The sequence below is a fragment of the Saimiri boliviensis genome, chromosome 11 (assembly GCF_048565385.1).
Source record: "Saimiri boliviensis isolate mSaiBol1 chromosome 11, mSaiBol1.pri, whole genome shotgun sequence".
Classification (NCBI taxonomy): Eukaryota; Metazoa; Chordata; class Mammalia; order Primates; family Cebidae; genus Saimiri; species Saimiri boliviensis.
This window is the reverse complement of record NC_133459.1, coordinates 26,856,622-26,870,527: the sequence shown is the minus strand read 5'-3', so window position 1 is coordinate 26,870,527 and position 13,906 is coordinate 26,856,622. Positions and strand designations below refer to the sequence as shown.

At 45.9% G+C, this 13,906-nt stretch overlaps 1 protein-coding gene, 1 non-coding gene and 1 pseudogene across 2 annotated transcripts in view; 2 read left to right on the top strand and 1 right to left on the bottom strand.

Moving 5' to 3' along the window:
* Positions 1–13,906, bottom strand: part of LOC120366114 (glyceraldehyde-3-phosphate dehydrogenase pseudogene) — a 448,321-nt pseudogene that overhangs the window by 50,337 nt on the left and 384,078 nt on the right.
* Positions 1–13,906, top strand: part of PTAFR (platelet activating factor receptor) — a 45,246-nt gene that overhangs the window by 203 nt on the left and 31,137 nt on the right. The gene's annotated exons all lie outside the window — the stretch shown is intronic.
* Positions 10,149–10,255, top strand: LOC120366135 (U6 spliceosomal RNA). The gene has a single exon (XR_005580884.1). It is a non-coding gene; the product is annotated as a U6 spliceosomal RNA (small nuclear RNA).

Genomic DNA, 13,906 nt, shown 5'->3' with positions numbered 1-13,906 from the left:
CTGGGTGATGCCTGATTGCCCTCCCGTCAGCACCCCTCACAGACACATGGCCCGTCTTTGTTGCCCACACACACAGCACAATCCTCCCACCCCTCACGGCCATCCACACACACTCCCCCACAGGCCACACAAAACACATCCTCATCACCCCCAGAACCCCTTCATGATACACAACAGACCCTCATCATCCACAGATACAACCCATAACCCTCCCTATACACATACACAGACGGGCACCAACAGACGAGATTGCCTCAGGCGATACAGATCTTAACCAAGGAAAAACATCCCCACAGACACACAGGAGGCACAACCACACTGACAGACACACACCCCAGCCTGGAAGGTCCTCCACCCATTCACCGCAAACAAACCTACTCCACAAGGTCTCACAAATATCTGCCCCACATGTGCACACGTGCACACACACGCACACACATACACACACAGCAATGCAACCACCTGTACATACCACAGAACTGCCCTTCCCCCAGATGCGCCCCTGCCCCTGCCCTACTGTTCCATCAGTAGGTCAGTAACCCCATCCCCACTTCTCACCCTCCTCATGCGCTGGCAGCCAGGGAAGCACGGTGGGTCAAAAAGGGCAGGAGCAGAGCCGGGGGTCCCAGCTGCACTGAGCATCACAGGAGAGGCTAGCACTCCCAGCGGTCTCAGTGTGGCTTCCTATGGCCCTAGGACTTACAGCACACTGATAATAAAAACACAGGGGGATCATCTGAGGTCAGGAGTTTGAAACCAGCCTGACCAACATGGTAAAACTTTGTTTCTACTAAAAATACAAAAATTAGCTGGGTGTGGCGGCGGGCACCTGTAATCCCAGCTACTCGGGAGTTTGAAGCAGGAGAATAGCTTGAACCCAGGAGGCGGAGTTTACAGTGAGCTGAGATCACGCCACTGCACTCCAGCCTGGGCACAGAATGAGACTCTGTCTCAAAAAAAGAAAAACTCCAGCTACCAGCATTTACCACGTCTCCTGGGAGCCAAACGCCATGCTCAAGGCTTTTACAAGCATTATCTTATATCGTTGTGTCAAACCTTTATGAAGTAGATATTCTTGTCTTCATTTTACATCTATGGAAATAGGCTGAGAGAGGTTACGAAAGTTGCCTAATGTACCACAGCTAAGGGGCTGTAGTGGAATTTAAACTTAGGTGAGTCTAGTCCCAGAGTCCATCTCTTTTTTAAATGTTTCTATTTATTTATTTATTTTTATTTATTTATTTTTTTTGAGACGGAGTTTCGGTCTTGCTACCCAGGCTGGAGTGCAATGGCATGATCTCGGCTCACCGCAACCTCCGCCTCCCGGGCTCAGGCAATTCTCCTGCCTCAGCCTCCTGAGTAGCTGGGATTACAGGCAAGCGCCACCATGCCCAGCTATTTTTTGTATTTTTAGTAGAGACGGGGTTTCACCATGTTGACCAGGATGGTCTCGATCTCTTGACCTCGTGATCCACCCACCTCGGCCTCCCAAAGTGCTGGGATTATAGGCGTGAGCCACTGCGCCCGGCGTTCTATTTATTTATTGAAACATGATCGCACTCTGTCACCCAGGTTGGAGTGCAGTGGTGGCATAATCTTGGCTCATGGCAGCCTGGACCTCCTGGGCTCAAACGATCCTCCTGCCTCAGTCCCTTCATGTGTAGCTGGGACCACAGACATGCACCACCAGGCCCAGCTAATTTTTATATTTTTTGTAGAGGCAGGGTTTCGAAAAGTTGCCTAGGCTGGTTTTGAATTCCTGGACTCAAGCGATCCTCTCGCCTTGGCCTCCCAGAGTGCTGGGTTTACAGCAGGCATGAGTCACTGCACCTGGCCTCTTACCGCTTTTTTTCTTCTCTTTCCTGAGACAGAGTCTTGCCCTGCTGCCCAGGCTGGAGTGCAGTGGCCTGATCTCAGTTCACTGCAACCTCTGCCTGCCAGGTTCAGTGATTCTCCCTTCTCCGCCTCCTGAGTAGCTGGGATTACAGGCATGTGCCATTATGACCAGCTAATTTTTTTGTATTTTTGGTAGCCTCGAATTCTTGACCTCATGATGAGCCCGCCTCAGCCACCCAAAGTGCTGGGATTACAGGTGTGAACCACCGTGCCCAGCCTCTGTTTTTTAATTAAAAAAAAAAAAAAAAAAACGAACCCAAAATGAGAGGTAATAATTAGCAAGTTAAAATTTCAATAGATATAAAAGAGTGCATGGAGAGATCTCTCCTGTCCTTGTTCTCCAACCAGCCTATTTTTCTCTTGGAGGAAGCCTGAGTTACTCTTGGAGACCTCTCTCTCTCTCTCTCTCTCTCTGTCTCTCTCTCTTTTTTCTTTTTGTAGATATGAGGCCTCACTATGTTGCCCAGGCTGGTTTCAAACCCTGGGCTCAAGCAGTTCACCCGCCCCGGCCTCCCACAGTGCTTGGACTGTAGGCGTGAGGCACTGCGACTGGCTGAAGACCTCTCTTTGAACCACTGAGTTAGACTTACGACAGTTACGTTTCATACCAATGTCGTGGCTGTCTAGTCTCAGGGCTCTAAGAAGAGTGCCCGGGCTCTTGGGCTTTCCGAGGCCCTCCCCTGCCCAGGCAAAGCCAGTGGCCTCATCCAGGGCTTCTTTGAATTTAAGTCCTCTGCGGCCCTAAATCTCCAGGGACCTCCCTACCTTTGAATCTCCTGGTCTGGACTTTTCTCCCCATCAGGCCTCCTCTGCATGGTCTGAGGCTTCCTCTCAGGATACAGTGCATGCCGATGCGACCTTACAAGATGGGGAGCAGAGCAATTCTTGCTTTGCTCCTGAGCTGGAGAGGGAGGGCCAGCGGGAATCAGACCTGAGCCAGGGAGGGAAAGGACGAGGGAGAAGAAGAGGAAGAGGAGAGAAGAGAGAGAATGATAGCGGCCGTGTGTCCTTCACTGCTTTACTGGCCGAATCCCATTGTGAGGATGGGGTGCGTCACAGATGAAGACTCTGAGGCTCAGGGAGGCCCAGGGACTTGTCCAAGCTGATGCAGTTGTGAAGTGGCCGAGACAAGATTCAAACTCCCAAAATTCGAGAGAGGATGAGAGAGAGAGAGAGAGAAGCTGAGGTTGTGGTGATGTGGTGAGGAGGAAGAGAAGATTCAGGGCTGTTCATCCCTCCCCAGGAGTCTCTGCCCAAGTTACTTTTGGGCTTTCAGGGGCCTCTGGTTGTAGAGCAGACATTTGTATGTTTCTTGAGTGCAATCCCCTTCCTCCCGTGACTCTCTATTCTGTTCTTCTGTGCTATCATCTGCCCTTGCAATTGTCTATACCACCCCTGCTTTACTACAACTTAGTGGCAAGGCTGATAGATGATGCGGCATGTTCCTGGACTTCTCACCCTCTCACTCTCCAGATTCTGTTTGCCAATATCAGGCTCATGTATTTGTCTTGTGGAATATAAAATAGATATAATCTGTAGAATAATATTACAAACACCTGTGTATCCACTATAGTGTTAAATATTAGTTATAACAGAAGCCTCCTGTGTACCCACACTAATTCACCCCCTCTTTCCCAGAGGTAATCATATCCTGAATTTGTCTTTCTCTATCGATGCGTGTGTATTGCGTTCTCCAACATAACAATGTTTTAATATGTTAAGAAATGTTATCTGGTCAGGCAAAGTGGCTCATATAATCCAGCACTTGGGGAGGCCAAGGTAGGCAGATCGCTTGATTCCAGGATTTCCAGATCAGCCTGGCCAACGTGGAGAAACCCTGTCTCTACAAAAAATACAAAAGTTATCTGGGCACGTGGTGCGTGCCTGTAGTCCCTGCTACTCAGGAGGCTGAGGTGGGAGGATGCCTTGAGCCCAGGAGGTGGAGGTTGCCGTGAACCGAGATCACGCCACTGCACTCCAGCCTGGGTGATAGAGCCAGACCTTGTCTCAAAAGTGTAATTTATCTTGTGCAACACGCTTTTTTAGTATTGCATGTTTATTATCCTTGTTATTATATGCAGGTCTTTTCATTTTAACGTATGTACAGGATTGCATTGAAAAAAACATACAAATGTCTGTTTCCTTACTTCTGTGTTTAATATTTTTGGTAAATACGTGTGAAGAATGTGCACATTTTCAACTTTATTATAAAATTATTGGCACATCATCTGGCAAGCATTTATTATGAAATTAATTTCCAAAATAGTCGTGGCAGCTGCACAGTTTTTTGGCAGGGTAATGAGAGTTTCCATTGCTCTGTATCCTCTCCAGTACTCGGAATTGGCAGACTTGAATTTCTTCCATTCGGGCGGGTGGTGATTGTTTTAACTCAGGTGCCTGATTTCCCGAAATGTTGACTATATTTTTATATTTCTTGATCATTTGGGCTTTTCCTTCTGTGAATTGCCTATTATTTTCTTGACTTATTTTTCGACTGGGGTTTTCTTTAAAGTTGACTTATAAAATTTATATTATATAATGTCTGAAAATTCTTTGTTATATGTGTTGCAAATATCTTCTCCTGATTTGTGACTCTTCATCAGTTTTATTTTTTTTGAGACCAAGTTTCGCTCTTGTTGCTCAGGCTGGAGTGCAATGGTGCCATCTCGGCTCGCTGAAACCTCTGCCTCCCGGGTTCAAGGGATTCTCCTGCCTCAGTCTCCCAAATACTGGGATTACAGGTGCCAGCCACCATGCCCAGCTAATTTTTTGTATTTTTAGTAGTGACGGGGTTTCACCATGTTGGCCATACTTGTCTCAAATTCCTGACCTCAGGTGATCCACCTGCTGTGGCCTCCCAAAGTGCTGGGATTACAGGCCTGAGCCACTGTGCCCAGCCTGTTTGTTTTTTGAAATAGAGTCTCCCTCTGTCACCCAGGCTGGAGTGCAGTTGTGAGGTCTTGGCTCAGAGCAACCTCTGCCTCCTGGGCTCAAGTGATTCTTATGTCTCAGCCTCCTGAGTAGCTGGGATTATAGGCGCGTGCCACCACACCAGGCTAGTTTTTGTACTTTTAGTAGAGACAGGGTCTCGCTGTGTTGCCCAGGATGGTCTCAAACTCCTGGGCTCAAGCGATCTGCCTGCCTCAGCCTCCTAAAGTGCTGGGATTACAGGTGTGAGTTACTGTACCCAGCCATTTTTGTATTTTTAGTAGAGATGGGGCCTTGCTATATTGCCCAAGCTAGTTTTGAACTCCTGGGCTCAACTGATCCACCTGCCACAGCCTCCCAAAGTGCTGGGATTACAGGTGTCAGCCACTGCACTGGCTTTCATCAGTTTTTCAGTGTGTTTTAATGTACACAGTTTAAAAATTTCTATGGTCAAATTTATCCAGCTTTTCTTTATTATTTGTAATTTCCATGTCTTAATTTAAGAAGTTTTCTTGGCTGGGCATGGTGTTTACACCTGTAATCCCAGATCTTTGGGAGACTGAGGTGGACAGACTGCTTGAGGCCAGGAGTTTGAGACCAGCTTAGGCAACATGGTGAAACCCCACCTTTACAAAAAATACATGTGTCTCTAGTCCTAGCTACTTGGGATGCTGAAGTGGGAGGATCGCTTGAGCACAGAGACAGAGGCTGCAGTGAGCCGCGATTGCACCACTTCACTCTAGCTGGGTGACAAGCGAGACTCTGTCTTTAAAAAAAAAATTTTTTTTTTTGGCTGGCCATAGTTGCTCACATCTGTAATCCCAGCACTTTGGGAGGCTGAGGCGGGCAGATCATGAGGTTAGGAGTTTGAGATCAACTTGGTGAAATTCCATCGCTACTAAAAATGCAAAAATTAGCTGGGTATGGTGTCACCTACCTGTAATCCCAGCTGCTTGGGAGGCTGAGGCAGGAGAATCACTTGAACCCAGGAAGCAGAGGTTGTGATGAGCCCAGAGTGTGCCATTGCACTCTAGTCTGGGTGACAGAGTGAGACTCCGTCTCAAAACAAAACAAACAAACAAACAAAGCACCTTTTTTTCCCTCTTACCCCTAGATCATAAAGATATTCTCTTTCATTTTCTTCCAGAACTTTGCATACTTTGCTTTGTATGGGTTGTTACTCCATTTGGAATTTAATTCTGGATATGATGTGAGGGATCTAATTTTATTATTTTTTCCTTAATGGATAGCTAATAACTTGCACTACTGGTGGCCATTAGTAGCTAATATCTACTCTTATTGATTTGTAATGGCAACTCTGTGATAAGTGTCAATTTCCCTAGATGAGCTCTCTATGGGGGTCTCTGTTTTGTTTTTTTCCACGGTTTATTCCTCCTCACTTCAGCGAGTAGCTCTTTTCTTATCAGTAAATGAAGGGTAGTGGGGGTGGAAGAATACAACAGGGAGAAGAGCATGGGTTTTGGAATCGCTATGATAATACCATTCTGCAGGCTAGGCAAGGTGGTTCATGCCTGTAATCCCAGCATTTTGGGAGGCCAAGGCCAGTGAATCGCTTGAACTCAGGAGTTTGAGATCAGGCTGGGCCACATAGTGAGACCCCATCTCTATAAAAGAAAAAAAATACCACTCTGTCTTTTATTATTTATTTGTTTATTCTTTTGAGATGGAGTCTCCCTCTGTCACCCAGGCCGAAGTGCAATGGCACGATCTCAGCTCACTGCAATCTCCATCTCCCAGGTTCAAGCAATCCTCCTGCCTCAGCCTCTGGAGTAGCAGAATTTACAGGCATATGCCACCACCCTGGCTAATTTTTGTTTGTTTGTTTTGTTTTGTTTTATTGAGACAGAGTCTTGCTCTGTTGCCCAGGCTGGAGTGCAGTGGCATGATCCTGGCTCACTGCAGCCTCTGCCTCCCAGATTCAAGCAATTCTTCTGTATCAACCTCTTGAGTATTTGAAACTACAGGAGTGTGCCACCATGCATGGCTAATTTTTTGTATTTTTAGTAGAGATGGGTTTTTACTGTGTTAACAAGGATGGTCTCAATCTCATAACCTTGTGATCTGCCCGCCTTGGCCTCCTGAAGTGCTGGGATTATAGGCATGAGCCATGGCACCTGGCATAATTTTTGTATTTTTATTAGAGATGGAGTTTCACCGTGTTGCCCAGATTGGTCTTGAACTTCTGACCTCAGGTGATCCACCTGCCTCGGTCTCCTAAAGTGCTGGGATTACACGTGTATGCCGCTATGCCCAGCCCCACCCTGTCTTAATACCGTGACTTTGTTTTACTTATTTATTTTTTTGAGATGGAATCTTGCTCTGTCACCCAGGTTGGAGTGCAGTGGCGTGATCTTGGATCACTGAAACCTCCGCCTCACGAGTTCAAGGAATTCTCCTGCCTCAGCCTCCTGAGTAGCTGGGATTACAGGTGCTCACCACCACACCTGGCTACATTTTGTATTTTTAGTAGAGATGGGGTTTCGCCATGTTGGTCAGGCTGGTCTTGAATTCCTGACCTTGTGATCCGCCCACTTCGGCCTTACAAAGTGCTGGGATTACAGGTGTAAGCCACTGTGCCTGGCCAATACTATGACTTTATATTAAGACTTGACATGTGATGTGAAAAATCCTTTTAGGTATCCTTGTTGTTCATATATATATACCCTTGTTCTTCAAAAATTTCTCCATTACACTTGGCTCTTTGCTTTTTCTTTTTCTTTTCTTTTCTTTTTTTTTTTTTTTTTTTGAGACAGAGTCTCACTCTGTTGCCCACACTAGAGTGCAGTGGTGAAATCTTGGCTCACTGCAACCTCTGCCTCCCAGATTCAAGCCATTGTCCTGCCTCAGTCTCCTTAGTAGAGACAGGGTTTCACCATGTTGCTCAGGCTGGTCTTGAACTACTGACCTCAGGTGATCCACCTGCCTCAGCCTCCCAAAATGCTGGGATTATAGAGGTGAGCCACCATCCTTTTTCATTTGGAATTTCAGGATTAGCGTGTACATTTTCTGGGAAAACTCTATTGGGATTTTGGTTAGACTGGCTCTAATTTTATAGATTAAATTGGAAAGAATTTGTATTTTGATGATATTGACAGTCTCATGCATAAATATGGTACATCTACCCATTTATTTAATTCTTGTTTTTTTTTTTTTTTTTTTTTTTTTTTTGAGACGGAGTTTTGCTCTTGTTACCCAGGCTAGAGTGCAATGGCGCGATCTCGGCTCACCGCAACCTCCGCCTCCTGGGCTCAGGCAGTTCTCCTGTCTCAGCCTCCTGAGTAGCTGGGATTATAGGCACGCACCACCATGCCCAGCTAATTTTTTTTTTGTATTTTTAGTAGAGACGGGGTTTCACCATGTTGACCAGGATGGTCTCGATCTCTTGACCTCGTGATCCACCTGCCTCGGCCTCCCAAAGTGCTGGGATTACAGGCTTGAGCCACTGCGCCCAGCCTCTTGGTTTTTTTTTTTTTTTTTTTTTGAGATGGAGTCTCACTCTGTTGTTCAGGCTGGAGTGCAGTGGCACGATCTTGGCTCACCATGACCTCCACCTCCTGGGTTCAAGTGATTCTCCTGCCTCAGCCTCCCGAGTAGCTGGGACTACAGGCATGTGCCACCATGCCCAGCTAATTTTTGTATTTTTAGTAGAGACAGGGTAGGGTTTCACTATGTTGGCCAGGCTGGTCTTGAACCCCTGACCTCATGATCCATCTGCCTCAGTCTCCCAAAGTGCTGGGATTATAGGCATGAGCCACCACGTCTGGCTTCTTGTTTTTTTTTTTTTTAAATGACTTTTATAATTTTCCTCATCAAGATTTTGCACATCTTAGGGCTGGGCTCAGTGGCTCATGTCTGTAATCCCAACACTTTGGGAGGCCAAGGCTGAAGATCACCTGTGGTCAGGAGTTCAAGACCAGCCTAGCTAACATGGTGAAACCCTGTCTCTACTGAAAAAAAAGAAAAAAAAAAATTAGCCAAGCATGGTGGTGTGCGCCTGTAGTCTTGGCTACTGGGGAGGCTGAGGCAGGAGAATTGCTTGAACTCAAGAGGTGGAGGCTGCAGTGAGCCAAGATAGTGCTACTGCCCTCCAGCCTGGGTGACAGGATAAGACTCAATCTCAAAGATCCTGCACATCATTCAGAAAGAACTGGACGATACCTTTATAATAGTTGTGCAGGACTGCCCTAGTTTAGTGTATCTGGGTCCTAATTCCAGCTCTGCTACCTGCCAGCTATGTTACTTAGATAAATCACTTCCTCTCTGTAATGTTATTTATTCATTCATTCATTCATTCATTCATTCATTCAATAAGCTTTATCCAGCATCTGCAATGTGCCAGGCCATGTTCTAGATCTTGGCAATAAACTCAAGGAGATTACAGTTTAGTTGGAGAGAAGATAATGAGCAAAGTAAATAAATAAAAGACATGTTATATTAGATGTGATATGTGCTGTAGAGAAAGGGAAAGCAGGTTGAGGCTCTGGGATTGAGGGGGGATGGCTGCAACTTATTAGGGTGGTCAGGAAAGGCCCCACTGAGAAAGTGGCATTTGAGGAAAGACCAAACTTTGAGTGTCTGAGGAAGAGTGTTTTAGGCAGAGAGAACAGCAGGCGCAAAAGGGTGAGGTGAGGCTGGGCACGGTGCCTCACGCCTGTAATCCCAGCACTTTGGGAGGGCAAGGTGTGCGGATCACCTGAGATCAGGAGTTCGAGACCAGCCTGGCCAATGTGGTGAAAGCCCGTCTCTACTGAAAATACAAAAATTAGCCAGTGTGGTGGCGGGCATCTGTAATCCCAGCTACTCAGGAGGCTAAGGCTGGAGAATCGCTGGAACCTGGGAGGAGGAGGTTGCAATCAGCCGAGATCACACCACGGAACTCTGGCTGACAGCGCGAGATTCTGTCTCAAAAACAAGCAAACAAAAAAGAAAAAAATAAAAGGGTGAGGTGAGTGTGTTGAGGAAGGGCAGGAAAACCAGAACGACTACAGTGGGGGGAGCAGGATGTAGGGGATGAGGTGAGGTCTTACAGGACCTCACAGGTGCTTGAAAGGACTTTGACTTCTCCTGTCAGTGAGATGGAAGACCCTGGGGGGCTTTGAGCAGAGGAGTGATGTGATGTGACTGATGTTGAATAGTTCAACCTCATTGCTGTGTTAGGAACAGACTAGGCCCGGTGCAGTGGCTCATGCCTGTAATTCCAGCAATTTGGCAGGCTGAGGTGGGAGGATCACGTGAGGTCAGGAGTTTGAGACCAGCCTGGCCAAAATGGTGAAACCCTGTGTCTACTAAAAATACAAAAATTAGTGCTTGCTTCGGCAGCACATATACTAGAATGGGAACGATACAGAGAAGATTAGTATGGCCCCTGTGCAAGGATGACATGCAAATTAGTGAAGCATTCCATATTTAAAAAAAAAATACAAAAATTAGCTGGGTGTGGTGGCGCATGCCTGTAATCCCAGCTACTTGGGAGGCTGAGGCAGGAGAATCGCTTAAACCCGGGAGGTGGAGGTTGCAGTGAGCTGAGATTATGCCCCTGCACTCCAGCCTGGGTGACAGAGCAAGACTCCATCTCAAAAAAAAAAAAAAAAAAAGAACATACTAAAGAGGACATGAGTATGGAATCAGGGAGATCGGGGAGGAGGCTGCAATCAAGCAGGGAGTTGGAGGGACTTGGACCAGGGCTATAGCAGTGAAGGTGGTGAGAAGTGGCAAGATTTTCATCCTTCCTTCCTTCCTCTCTCTCTCTCTCTCTCTCTTTTTTTTTTTTTTTTTGTGACGGAATTTCACTCTTGTTACCCAGGCTGGAGTGCAATGGCGCGAGCTCGGCTCACCGCAACCTCCGCCTCCTGGATTCAGGCAATTCTCCTGCCTCAGCCTCCTGAGTAGCTGGGATTACAGGCACGCGCCACCATGCCCAGCTAGTTTTTTTATATTTTTAGTAGAGACGGGGTTTCACCATGTTGACCAGGATGGTCTCGATCTCTCGGCCTCGTGATCCACCCGCCTCGGCCTCCCAAAGTGCTGGGATTACAGGTGTGAGCCACCGCGCCCGGCCTTCTCTCTTTTTCTTTCTTTCTTCCTACCTATTCATTTTGTCATCCTTCCATCATTTAAAGTTTAAAGTAAATTTATTTATTTTAAAATTTAAAATAGGTTTCACAAAAATTTTTAAAAAATATCTTATAAACACAAACATAAAGCAACCCCTGGCCTAGCACAGTGGCTCATGTCTGTAATCCCAGCACTTTGAAAGGCCAAAGTAAGTGGATCATCTGAGGTCAGGAGTTTGAGACCAGCCTGACCAACATAGTGAAACCCCGACTCTACTAAAAATACAAAATTAGCTGGGCCTGATGGCACATGCCTGTAATCCCAGCTACGTGGGAGGCTGAGGTAGGAGAATCACTTGAACGTGGGAGGCAGAAGTTGCAGTGAGCTGAAATTGCACCATTGCACTCCAACTTGGGCAACAAGAGCAAAACTCCATCTCAGAAATAAATAAATAAATAATAAAAAATAAAGCAACCCTTAAAATAAGCAGTCTCCTACTTTATTAACGATAAGATGTCAAAAGAGATTTTTTAAAGGCCAACTTGAATATATAGAAACTCTTAGGAATATAGCTAATATGCTAGAGTTTTTCAGTTCCAGTACTATTAACATTTTGAACCAGGTAATTTTTTGTTGTAGGGGCTGTTCTGTGCACTGTCATATTTTTAGCCCCATCCCTAGCCTCTATCCACTAGATGCCAGCAGCACAACCCCACCCCCTCCCCATCTGCCAGTTGTCACCACCAAAAATATCTCTAGACATGGACAGTTGTCCCTAGAAGGCAAAAGAGCCCCTGGTTGAGAATCACTGGTTATAGTCAAATGCCTACCTATCACACACACACATTTTTTGGAGACAGGATCTCACTCTGTCTCCCAGGTGGGAGTGGCAGTGGTGCAATCACAGCTCACTGCAGCCTCAACCTATCCCACTCAAGTGATCCTCCCACCTCAGCCTCTCGAGTAGCTAGGACTGCAGATGTGCACCACCACACCCAGCTCATTTGTTGTTGTTGTATTTCTTGTAGAGACGTGGTTTGACCACATTGCCCAGGCTCGTCTCAAACTCCTGAGCTCAAGCCATCCTCCCGTCTTGGCCTCCCAAAGTGCTGGCATTACAGGCATGAACCACTGTGCCCAGCCTTACTTATGGTATTTAATTTATTCCTTTAATTACTTGTATACTTGTATTGTGCAATAGCTCGTTATTTTATAAATATTTCTTTTTTTCACTCAAATTTCATAAAACAAATGTATTTAAACCTTTATAGGCATCTTTTATGCCATCGTCTTCATTGCTGTTATAGCCCCGTCTTCCGTCATTTAACAGGGCTTTATAGGCTGCATCATGTTCACTTCCGTCTACACTGAACATGATGTAGCACTTAATGTCCCAGTAAGACGCTATCACAGGAAAGTTATCCACTGCATAATATTGGGACAGTTTTCTTTTTCACTGCTGTTCTGATCTCAAAAGCTCAACAACTATTGCTTTAAAAAACAAACACCAAATTGAATTTCTTAAAAAAACAAACAACAAGAAACCCTTTTTTATTTATAAAAAATTGAAACCCACTGGATATGGTGGGTCATGCCAGTAATTCCAGCACTTTGGGAGGCTGAGGTGGGTGGATCACCTGAGGTCAGGAGTATGAGACCATCCTGGCCAACATGGTGAAATCCCATCTCTACTAAAAATACAAAAATTAGCCGGGTGTGGTATTGGGTACCTGTAATCCCAGTTACTTGGGAGGTTGAGGCAGGAGAGTAGCTTGAACGTGGGAGGTGGAGGTTGCAGTGAGCCGAGATGGTGCCACTGCACTCTAGCCTGGGTGAAAAAAAAAAAAAAAATATATATATATATATATATATATATGTATATGTGTGTGTGTGTGTGTCCAAATTTGAATCTATTCAAGCCTTTAGGTCTAACCTCAGTTTTCAGGAAATATAGGGACAAAGGAATAAATTAAAGAACTTCATGAGGAAGCAATCAGCCAATTCCAGAATATAGACCATTCTACTGGATAACGGAGCCAGTTCTCTCCAGAAATCAACCACATGAACACAAAAACAAACACCGGGCTGTCTCAATGGCTCATGCCTGTAATCCCAACATTTTGGGAAACTGAGGTGGAAGGATCCCTCGAGCCCAGGAGTTTGAGACCAACCTGGGCAAAAAATAATGAGACCCTGTCTCTACCCTCACACACACACACACACACACACACACACACACACACACACAGAAAGGTTAAAAATAAAATGAAATGAAAGCACACAAGAAACAGAGAGGAGACTGTTTCAGATGAAAAGAGATTCAAGAGGCTGGACACAGAGGCTCACGTCTGTAATCCCAGCACTTCGGGAGGCTGAGGCAGGGAGATCACTTGAGGACAGGAGTTTGAGACCAGCTTGGCCAACATGGTGAAACTCCGTTTCTACTAAAATAAAAATTAGTTGGGCATGGTGGTATGCACCTGTAATCTCAGCTACCTGGGAGGCTGAGGCAGGAGAATCACTGGAACCCATGCGGCAGAGGTTGCAGTGAGTTGAGATCACACCACTGCACTCCAGCCTGGGTGATGACAGAGTGAGAGTCCGTCTCAAAAAAAAAAAAAAAAAAAAAAAAAAAGGAAAGAAAAAGAAAAAAAGAAAGTTGCAGCTGATCCTGCAACTGACAGGGAGGAACCAGGAAATAAATACTCGACCTTTTCTCTCATCCTCTGATGTCTTATCAGCACCACCAGTTGGCTGAGCCCAGCCAGAAACAGGGGAACAATGAATGTGGTCCATACAGGGCAGCTTCTCGGGGTGCAGAGCCGAGTGAGGAAGGGTGGAGTGCACTCTGAGCATGCACCATTCCCAGAGTGGGTCTGGAGGAGAAAACAGAAGATAGCCAGGACACACATATCTGAGAAAATCAAGGAAACTGGTATATGGACAGGATTTTAGATAATTCTAAGGAATTCTTGATAATTTTATTAGGAGACAGTGGTGTTACAGC